The 12141-nt window shown below is 32.0% G+C and overlaps 1 long non-coding RNA gene and 1 pseudogene across 1 annotated transcript; one reads left to right on the top strand and one right to left on the bottom strand.

Moving 5' to 3' along the window:
• Window positions 1-3688: 3688 nt before the first annotated feature.
• On the top strand, window positions 3689-4982 carry LOC125775718 (uncharacterized). The gene is made up of 3 exons (XR_007421325.1): window positions 3689-4472; window positions 4596-4663; window positions 4730-4982. It is a non-coding gene; the product is annotated as an uncharacterized LOC125775718 (long non-coding RNA).
• A 3316-nt stretch (window positions 4983-8298) lies between these two features.
• On the bottom strand, window positions 8299-8879 carry LOC125775579 (putative nuclease HARBI1; annotated as a pseudogene).
• Between the last annotated feature and the right edge of the window lie 3262 nt (window positions 8880-12141).

The raw sequence follows: 12141 nt of genomic DNA, 5'->3' as shown, positions 1-12141 counted from the left end.
TAGAATTTCTTTCGGAGCCAAATGACACTGACACCCATCCAAGAATTTTCCTCGAGCAGGACTTATGCTTGCAATCCTTCGATCCTTATTTATCGCATAATGGAGGAGTGGAACCCCATTTTGGAACTAATCCCACTTCCTCTAAAAACAGCAACTATTGCTCATTAGTTTGAACAAGCTGTCCAAATGATGTAAAAATAGAAAAATTCTTTAACTTTGAATTTAAAAACGGATGAGGCATTTTAAATTATTATTTTCACAAAAATCGGAAAAAGTCTCTAGATATCGCAATCACTAATTCACTTCGCTTCACTTCACTTCAATGTAAAAGAATCACCGTTAAGAAATTCCAGAAATTCCAACGAATTAGATCTAACGGAATGTAATGGGAAATTTTCTTTGTTGAAAATTTCAGAGTTTCCATTGGCAATATAAAACCGGTATTTACTAAATATAGTATAATAATATTTTTCTATATTTTTTAAATAATATATATGTATATATAAAATATATAAAACAAATTTTTGATTATATATTCAGGACACAAAGTATGGCAACACTGCTATTTGTCATAAATGTAAACACACAAATCGCTTGAAACTTCGAATGTGCAAAATTGTTTTAAAGTATATTTATTTTATTAAATAATATACAATTAATATAAATTGTTGATATATACGAATATCTACAGTGTAATTAAATATATATTAATTAAAAAATGTGTGAAAAGTGGGTTAAACATAAAAAAATAACGAGCACTGTTTTTACAAATTTTTGAACTTTAAAGTGAAATATCTCGAAAACTATAACTCTGAGGACGGTATACATATTTTAATCCTGAGGACCTCCTCTATCCATCCGTACCATCAAATCGCGGCGCCGCAAGAATCGTAATATTGCCGGTAGAGGTGTTAACCGGCCCTAACTTTTTTTTACTAACAAAAAAAGTTCTTCAGGACAGGAGTTATCAGATATATCTTTTTTGAGTCTTATATCAAATAATTCATCCAATTTATTGGTAAATTTTTTCATTTTCAACAGATGAAACTCAGAATGTTTTTAAATCGACTTTTATCTAAATTTTTCCATTCTGTAAAAAGCGTTTCGATTTTTGTGATAGCATGTTGTTTTTTTATAAGTGGTATGTTCATAACACTTCAAATCTCTTGGACTACTTCTATAACCTCGGCAGCACATTCACAAATTATTTTCTTTAAGATCTTGTACTTAAACATGAAATAATTAAAAACATCTCCAGCTTGCGTGTTGGCAAATTATTATGAACGGCACCCAAAAGATAAACATAATTTGAACTATTTTCCGACATACTCGTAAGTAATATATGTATGTATCTTTACAAAACAAATAACAATAAATATCCACAGATCTCAAATTATAGAATAGAAACTAGTCAGCTAATGCAGCCAATTTCATCTAATCAGCTGTGACACATACATACTTATACTAACGACATATATGTATGAGGTCATTTTTGCAGTTGTACACGGCGGGGTTATATAACTTTTCAAGTTACAAGCCCTATACCAGAATCCTTTGACGTATAAAAAGGTCCAAAAAAGATATATCTTATAAATTTTACATCATAAATAATTTATAAGTCCGCGACTTTTTATGTACATACTTATAAATAAAAATTGTAAAAAGATTAATCTTTTTGTCTTCATTATATTTGTTAACAAAATTATTTTTATCTTTTATTGTACCATGTAACAATCAAATTAAAGCAGGGGTGGGCACATTTTTAGCCCGCAAAGTTAGCAAAGTGCGCACGGGGGCTAGATGAGGGGAATATCACTTTACGGAGAGAAGGGCATAACAAGTTGAGAAAAATTGCGAAAAAAATGAATTACATTCCTCCGTAACTTGATGTTCATCGCAGAGTGGTCGCGGCAATACTAACATTGTACACAAATTTAAGGGTGGAAGTTTACTTCATATCGGAATTGTACAGTTGTGTGAACAAAAAGAGGTAAACATAATTTGCAGAGTTTAGAGTTTCGCATTAAAATTTGTTTTTATTTACCTTTGCATGGTGAGAAATTTTAATCACTGTTAGGAAAAAATATATATATGTTATGTTATGTATCCAAAAACAATTTTATTTAATAAGAAAACAGCATATTTTAAAACTTCACAACACCTTATGGTTGTTTCTATTTTGTTCACACCACTGTACATGTGATAGATCAGTCAATGGTGGTGGAAAATACGTTGCTCTCATTTGTAAATATGGAGTGGTAAAACATTGCTCTCACTTCCCTCTTCATGTTTGCCCGCGATGATCCCCTCACCTAGCCCTCAAAATGTGCACTCGTGCCCGCACGGGCAAAATGCCACTGAGGGCTAATGTGCCCATCCCTGAATTAAGGTATAAGAACTACTTGTTTAGATCATAAACATTCCTAGAAAAATTTATTTAGTTTGTTTTTTTTTTCGTTGGAAAGAAGTTTAATAAGTGTTTATCAATAATTGAAAATAAAAATCATAGAAAAAATTGTAATTGAATGAGCAATAAAAAACGGTGTTGATTCTATAAATTCAAGAAAGGATAATTTTTATAGAGAATTTAATTTCTTACAAAACCATACCAAGGGTTTTTTATATTTGGTATTTTAAATTATCTATAACCAAAAAATGAATAAAAAAAACATTTTTTGACGAAAATTCTTATTTTTGCGAGCGCTAACTGAAAAATGAAGATAAAGGCCTCAAATTTTGACAAATTTTTTTTTCGTGACTCTCAACGAAATTTTGATATGGGACCGAAAAAAATATTGTATTTTTATTTTATTTTATTAAAGCTTACATAATAAACAAATTATTATATAAACTAAAGTACGCAGCGCTAGCATCATAGGCTTTCGGCTGCAATATTGTATTTATTTGGCACAGTCTAATGTATGTATATAAACATTTTCAGTGCGATTTAAGGAATGTGGATGAAGATTTTTAGGTTTAATACAAAATTTCAAAATGACTTTGGTTCTGTTTAATATCGCGCCGGTTAATTTTGGCTCACTGTACCTAAACGAGAGAACCATATTAAAAATTTTAAACACGCATGTATGCTTAGATTATCGAACTTTATTTTAAAACATATTTTATAAAAATCGGTTCACAAATTTTTCCACAAATTCACTTTAAAAAATGCTACTTTTTGCAAATTTCTGAATATGTATATGCTAATGTGTTTTCATCTGTTGTGCATTGTACCAAACCAATTATGTTTTCACGCGCATATATTAGTGATGGGCGATGTTGTGACTTTTAAGGAACACTGCTACTTGTGACTGTGACTTTGTAGTAGCAGTGATTTTAAACTGTGACTGTGACTAGAATAAAAATTGTAACAGACATAGGCCAATAAAGTAGAACAAAATTGTTTTCTTTTTTCATTTAGGTACATATCGCTCATTTGCTGCAAGACCGGCATAATTCAAAAAACGTGATTTTGGAGTTAATGCTGCAGAATTGTTCGTTATATCATACTTCATGTTGAGTGAAAAATTCATATGAATACCTCTTATATGCTCCGCTTGAGAAGAGGTGTAAGGTTGGAGTCACCGTGTAAAGTTGTAGTAAGTTGAAAACTTTAAACGCGTTTTCTGGCGAATCGATTTTTTTGACTTATGCCGATCTTGCAGCAAATGAGCGATATGTATTTATTAGAATAAACAGAAATTAACATAGTAAATTCATTTTTAGAAAATCACCAAATACAAAGTATATACATAAAAGATAAAATTAAATAGTGTTAAAAATATTTACATTAAATGGAAAAGAAGGGCAAAATATCACATTTTGCGAAAACAGCATCCACTTCTTTAAAAAATTGCCACACATAACTCATTTTGGTTCTTTTTGACACAGACATCTTTAATTTTTATTAAGTATTAGTAAACTGATTTGTAACAGTTTCGTACACAAATTAATGTAAATGATTTGTTATTTTTTAAGACGCACATTTTTAAAGTCGCACTAAAATACCCTGCAAGACGGAGGTAACAGATTGCACAAACACATTGAAACATTTTCAGCTGTTCACTAACACTGTTACATTTTGTGCGATTTTCAATTGCATGGGAGAATACGTAAGTAAGATAGAGAACAACTAACGACATTCTAAACATATTGTAATGTTAACTAGCTAGAATAGGAGAGACGAATACTCAATTTTTCAAGAAGAAGCAAACGAAAAGCGCAGTTTCAAGAATGATAAAAACAAAGATTGCGCAATGACGAGTTCAAATTTTGTTCGTTGTTCGTGGTATTGCAGGCATACAAAATCATGAATATCATCAAAAGTTAACATCAATATAAATGAATATTAATAAAAGATATCAATATAAGTGAATATTTTATAGTGAACATTTACCTACATATTCATTTAACTGAATTTTCATTGTATTATTTAATTTTGTCTCGTTGCTGTGTTTGTTTCAACCATTTATGTAAATAAAAAGATTGAATATTTTGTAACCAAGTATCAATACCCTAAATGTGTATTTATTGACTTATTTAATTTTCTTTTTTTACTATACATGTGTTCAAAAAAATATATTTATGTTTTTCAGATATAACCCAAAAGTTGGATGCCATTAAGAGCCGTCTTACTGCAATTTAAAACTCCCTAACAAACAAAGTAAGTAACGCAGTATTACATTACCAATTTAAAACAGAAGTTAATTTTTATATATTAATTTTCTAGATGCCAGAAAAGGCCGAGATGCAGACGCATGCCGCGTCATAGCGGCATCACCGGTGACTTGGAGGATGAGCATTACGTGGAGCTCGAATCGAAATTGCCTATGTCATCGGAAGAGCACGGGTGCTTCGGGGACAAACATTCACAAATGAAAATGGATATTAGTTTTAAGTTGTAAATATTAGTTTTAAGTTTGACATATTAGTTTTAAGTTGTAAATATTAGTTCTAAGTTGTATATATTAGTTCTAAGTTGAAGTCTCCTACATTTAGTTTTTACTAATATGCTATTTTTTAACTAATAACTTTTATACTGAAGTAAACTTAATTCTTATGTTTAAGTAAATATGATTTTTAATTATTAAATAAAGCGAATAATAAAAAAAAAAACTGAGTTTTATTTAAAATAATTGAATTTGCTAGAAGAAACTGAATGGGTAAAGCAGATAATCTTTGTACTGCTTGTTCTTCCGAACATGCTTATATGTTCAAGGTAACAAACTGATTAACCACAATAATAACACTAACAGATATTCGGGTAACAAATACTTTTTGTTATGCCATAACACATAGGTAAGCTATGGCGCTAGTACAAAATAATTTGTTACCCGTAACATACGGTTGAAGAGATTTGCCTAACAAATGTGTGTTAGTCTGTTAGAACAAGGCCCCCAGCATGCGATATTGGCCATTGGTTTGATCGGATAACCATTGAACATCAAATAGCTATACTGTGAGCGTCAAAAATACGTAAACAGCTGTTTCTATCAATATTAAAGTGTTTATAAAACAACGCCGTCTTTAATTCAACAATAACAAGTTGGTATTACAGAATTCAAGGCGTATAGTATATAAGAGCTTAACTTAGTATAAATAATAAACAAAAACTAAACACAGCCAAAAAATAATTCACATAAAACTAGAAATACTCTCGTTTTTTCGCGTCAACAAAAAGTAAACAAAGCTCTGTAAAGTTAAAATCTAGGTTCGTAAACTAACTTAATATTCATTCAAGTATTTTGTTTTCTTTCTTTTTTTTTTTTTTTTTTTTACTCGCGAGGGTGAGGGCTTCTCGATATCACTTATTTTTCTGGGCATGTATTCTTCAAAATTTTTTTCGTAAATTCTGGAGAGATTTTTTTGCTCGATTCTTCAATCAAAGCCTTATGTTGGTCGTCCTTGCTTGAAATGTCCTTCTGTCTGATTTTTCGGTCAAGGTGCTTCTACAGATGCTCGATATGATTAATGTCCAGGTTCTGAAGAGGGTTATTCCAGAGTTTTGGTTTTTGATATTACAGCCACTCACTTACAAATTTAGACCTATGTTTAGGATCGTTGTCCTGTTGAAAGATCCATTATCCTGATAGGCCTAAGTTTTTAATGTTTTGAGCAACATTTTTTTTTAATGTTGAAATAAGCCCAATGTGTTAATCGTGGACTTCATAAAAAACAAAGTCCCAACACCAGATGCTGCCATACAGCCCCAGACCATAAGCGATTCTCCACCGTGCTTTACGGTGTGGGTAACACACTTATCACTAAAAAGCTTTATTTTTGGATCTCCCCATTTTGGGAAACTTTTTCGATTCCATATTTCGAATTTTGCTTTTTGTCTGTATAAAAAATCTTTTCCCAGAAATTTTCAGCCTGATTTGTATATTTTTTTTGCAAATTTCCAGTTCATCTGTATATTCGCTTTTGATGTATAGTCCATTTGGCGTGGTACGCGTCCATGCAAACCGCTTTGTTGTGCAAAGTTCTCCTGATTGTACTGGCACTTACTGGTTAACCAGATGTCTTCCGCTATATCTTTTGATACTTTGAGCAGCGTTTTGAAGCTGGAATTTGTTTTTTACTTCCCGTACTATTTATCGCGCATTATCCGTGTCAGGAAGATCGCTTTGGTCGGCTCGGCCGTGACAAATTTTCACCAGTCTGATGTGTACCATGTTTAATCAATAACTTTTGTTATTGTGCAATAGTGTCTTTCAACTATTTCTCCGAGTTCGCGCACAGATTTATCTTTTTTGAGCAAATCTAATATGAGTGTTTTACACGTTATTCAGTGGTCGTTCGCTGTGCCTATTTTTTTACATAGTGTTTTACAAATATTGATATTTTACGCGACTTACACCTTAAAAAAAAAAAAACTAATGGGTCTAATTTATTGAAATACCGTTGTACGGATCGAGAAAACTTGACAATTCGATCGAAAAGTATGACGTTTGTGCAATCATTGTAAACCGTATCGAAAATGACAATTTTTTCCGATGCAGTTGGGAACTTACCTTTTGCCGACTCGATAACATACATTCCGTGGCCTACAGCAGATGGCGCTTAATGTTTCGAAATCAATTGAAACGCAAAATCGAAATATTTGTCGAAATCATATGCCGTTGATGAGTGAACTGCGGTAAATCTGACAAAAATGGATGATAATTATAATTTCCATTTGTAAGTAATATATGGTAAAAAAAGTAGCTGAGGATGCATTAAATTATGTTTTTAAAATAATTTTGTTGGATTTTAGAGACCAAAGAAACAAAAACACAGCCACAAAAATCAATTTTGAACGTGCTAGTGGTATATCATGGAGTTTGCTCTCCAGACATAGCTAAAGGATTTTCTCAAAGAGCACCCGCGGAAATAACTGCTTTTTGGGAAGACACTTCAGAAAAGTTAAACGCTACTGGGCCCTCCCAGATCAAGGACCAAGACCTGGATGGAAAAAGGTATAAAAACATGCCAACGCGTATTATTATATTATCGGTTTAATATTTGGTTCATTTATAGGTTTGGACTGATTTTTTAAATTTGCAGTTTAAAAGAAAAATGATTAAAAACTACAAAGCACAATTTGCTTGCCAAGCAGGTGGGTGGGCCCTTCAACCAAAGTAAATTGTAAGTTCCCTCGAAGAGGAGGTCCAGCGCTTATACTGTTCTCCTTAATGAATCAATTAGAGGGATTGAAAGGTATAAAAAGTTTTGGAACATCAACAAACATTTCAGATGACCATCCCTAGTCACGAGGTACGAAAGTAGACCAATTGACGACCATTTTTCTTTCTCCCAGCCCCAAATGCAAAATGATCAATTATCTATTTCTATCGGTAGCCTGACCAGCAAATAGGAAAGAGCAAATGGAGATGAGCTGAAACCACCTGACACCACATGTACACCGGTGGGCAACAAGAAACAGAAAATAAATAAAAGTTGAGTCCACCGTCTTGAGGAGCAAATAATACTCCAAAAAAAGATGGAGGACAATGTTATCAAAAGTTTCCTAAACACCACGCTATTATGAAGCAACCAGAGGCGAACATGCACAAGCACAATCTGAAACAAACAGATTGATACAGAAAACTCTATGCAATTGAAAAAGATAAGCATTGTGAAAGGAAAATGAATCCACAACAATGCTGTTAAAGGAAAAAAAGAATTGTAGAACTTGAACTACAACATTCTAAATAATCTATAAGTTTTTATTTTTAATCTTTACTAATAATTCGTTTAATGAATTTTTATGCTTTAATTTAAATAATTTTAATATGAATATGTACTATGAACTTATATTTAAAAAATATCTAAAAAACTATCTCTAATTCTATTTGCTTCATCGGTAGGCGTATCATCTATATCATTCTCATCTTCGTTGGAATATGCATTTTCAGTTGTGTCCAAGTTTAACTCATTTATGTTTTCATTTGAATTAAAATGCAAACGAATATTATGCAATGCGCAACATAAATTGACAATACGCGCTGCTTTATATGGTGCGTAATGTAGTCCTCGTTCACTACAAAGACAACGAAATACCGATTTTAATAAACCTATTGTTTTCTCAATAACAATTCGGCCTTTAGCATGATATGTGTTGAATCTCCTTTTTCGGCTGGCATGTTATTGGTTCCCTAAACGGAGTTATGAGCCACGGTTGAAGAGGGTAGCCTTTGTCGCCTTTACAAAATATATATTTGATTAGTACATTCGTATAAATTGATAGTATTTTTAGCAAATTATTCTTACCTAGTATTAAATTTTGCATGTCCTCTCCGATAATTTGATGCGCTAATGATTTTCAAATCACTCATATCCCATATGTGAGAATCATGACTACTGCCGGGATATTTAGCACAAACGTATCGAATTTGCATCTTATGGTCACACGCCTACATATGAAAAACATATATATGTATTATAGAATACTGAATAATAAGTTAATTTTGAAAAAGCCTAACCAGCATAACATTCAGACTTGACAATCTTTTGCAGTTAAATACAAATGTTTATCTCTTGTCGGCGCCATTATCTTTACGTGAGCTTCATCAACTGAGATTGCGACACCAGAAATTTTTATATCCCAAAAAAAAAAATATGTTTTTGCTTTCAATACCATGCTGGCGGTCATATCAATAGAAATTCACCTTGAGTATAGTATACTCAAGTATGTTAAGTACTTTCTCTAATACGGGACAAAATTTCGATCAGGCCATATTTATATTGAAGTCAATGCAATGTTGATAACTACCTGTGGCTAAGAAACGTAGAAATGCAACAAGTTTTATTTTTGGAGAAAGAGAACCTTGTCTTTTGCCATTTCCAAGTTCATTTTCGCATTCCCACAAAATGTATATAAATGCCCTCTTGTTGGTCCGAAAATTTTTGATGAGACTGCGTATGTACAGATATACATATGTAAATAAAATTTTGTTTTTTTAGCTTAAATAGTTCAACTCACTATAGTCATCCATTTCCAGCACGTCTTTTTAAATATTCCTCAAATTTCTGCCGCTCACGACGAATGTTACACTATTTTCATCATCACTATCACTAAAATATAATGCAATTGTATCCATTTCAAATATGTGTAAAAACGAATGAAAAAGCTAAGACAATTTATTTAATTTTTCAAACTTGTCAAATTTGTTGATAACACAGTTTCTTTATGGTATGGTAAAGCAGGTTATCGACGGTATCAATAATCGCATAAACATTTTCGATCGAAAATTCTATCCGCAGCGAATTCGATTTCGATGCGGATTCAATAAATTTAGGGGACCCATAATGATATAAAAAATATGGTTTTAACTTACACTTAATCTCTTGAATAAGTATCGGGTTTCCAAAGGATATTTTGGCGCTTCTCCCGAAATAAGTATTGAAACAAAAACAACGGTTGTTGCTTACTGTTTACTTTTTTTTTGACGCGACAAATGAGAGTCATTTTTACTTAAAGTGACTTATTTTTGGCTGTGGTTTTAATTTTTGTTTTATTTTTTATTTACTAAGTTAAGCTATCTATATCATTCTGTAATACAACTTTTTATTGTTGCATTAAAGACTGACGGTTGTTATAAACACTTTCGAATATTGATAGAAAACAGCGGTTTACTTATTTTTGACGCCTCAGCAGTATGTGTTACTTTTTTCCCACTATCGACAAAAGTAAACTGATTTGTAAAATATTTAAAGAATGCAAAAAGTGAAACAATAACAATTCGCGTACACGTTGCTAACAGTTACCCGTTTAAAGTGGCAGGGGTAAATGTATTCTATGAAGGTTTTTTTCAATATAAGGATACACCAATAGAAGCTATTTAAAGTAAACGAAAAAAACATACTTTTAAAAATATTTCCGGTACTTATAAAAAATTTTTTATAAAGTTTTCTTAAATTCCTAATAAATTGATGCAATTTTAAGATTAAAAGTTTTATAATGGGCGTTTACTACAAGGCATTGAGGTTTCTGTAAATCAATTTAATTTTTGTACATGAATATTACCCGTTTAAAGATTAATTAACTTTTTATATGTTAACCAATTTATACTTATCTAAAATTGAAGAAAATTCATAGCTTTAATGAATATGAATTCATCACAGTCGCAATTTTTTATGAAAGGAATGAAATGCTAAAATACCTGTGGAGGAAATCCCGGTGAAGCATTATTTTACAAATTTACGAGTATAAGAACAATTAAAGGCTTTATATTTCTTAAAAAACGATTTCAATATGACCATCTAATATTTGTGCTGGGAAGCCTACACGGTACTTTTCATATGTTTTACCCATATTTAAAAAATTTGCATTATTGCAAATAACGTGTTTCCCCCGTGTTATTCGGGGGCGTTATTAAAAATAAAAATATTATAAAACAATGATCTGGGGCGGGGGGAAATTGCAGAATGGTGAGTAATAATAAGAAGTAATAAGATATTCTTAATATTGGAATAGATTAATATTTTTTAGAGAACGCGAGTCCACACGGGTTAAGTGGAGTATTATGGCGTGTTGGCACCGAGCTGCGCACGCATGAGCAAGGAGTCCGTTTTGGGTGTTGTGGAAAACGGTTTAGGACCGAGGGAGCAATTGTGCCCTGTACACAAGGTTCCAAAGACCATTCGGAAAGTTGTCAAATTTGGCTATTTTGTGTGCTACAATGGCTCGTGCACAAAAAAGCCAACCCTATTTCCGTGTACAATGAATTTCAATCTAATAAGGTTTTTTTTACATTTTAGTCAGGCGCGTAGAGGGACAGCTGGGTCCTTGGGATGATTGAAGGATGGTAGCGAGGACATACGCCTCGAAGTATGGCCCACATCGTTTCTGCTAGTAATAAAACTGCGTCTAAAAATATAAGGATGTTGTCGCAGGACAATGACATTTGGTTACAAGCTCATTGGTTTTGGATTCCAATCAAGAAAAAAATTAAAAAATCAAAATCACGGCCCCCTATTTTAAACGCCCATCTCCAATATAAGGTGAAACTTAATTTTTTTGACCTACATCACTGATTTTTGGTAACATAGCGATTTTTAAGACATTATATATGTTGGTGTTAAATTTCAACAATAACCGCCCACTTTTACTATTATTTACGGCCGGCCCACCTTCCGAGCCAACTAAATTCTCTTTTATCAAGTCTCTTTTAGCAACTTTTTTACGTCTTCGTGACATTCTAATTTAATGTAGGTTTGATTCAATATTGTTTGTTCAACAATATTCAATATTACGGTAAAAATATCAACAAAATGTTAAGAAATCAGTGCCGAAAAACAATTGCGATCACAGGCAAACGTTTATAAAGTACGCCTATATATTGAATACTTTTAGAGCTGTAACTTGCCAATTTGAGAGTGATCTCATTGTTTTTTTCAAGGGGGGTAAATTTGGAGCAGCTGAATTTTTTTTTTTATCGTTTAGCTGAGACTTCACGGCTTTACTTAATTCGGTATATGTATGTCGCCACGCGGTAGACAAGCGGCTAAAACGATGCACCACTTTTGATTTGGAAGAACCATTTAAATTTTGACGTACCAAATTATGTTGTTTCACAAAATTTTTTAATGCATTATTTTTTTCAATGGGATTTTGATGCAAATTTTTTTTCTTGATACATATTATAAATGAAAAATAAT

The sequence above is a fragment of the Bactrocera dorsalis genome, chromosome 1 (assembly GCF_023373825.1).
Source record: "Bactrocera dorsalis isolate Fly_Bdor chromosome 1, ASM2337382v1, whole genome shotgun sequence".
Classification (NCBI taxonomy): domain Eukaryota; kingdom Metazoa; phylum Arthropoda; class Insecta; order Diptera; family Tephritidae; genus Bactrocera; species Bactrocera dorsalis.
This window is presented reverse-complemented; position numbering and strand designations above follow the sequence as displayed.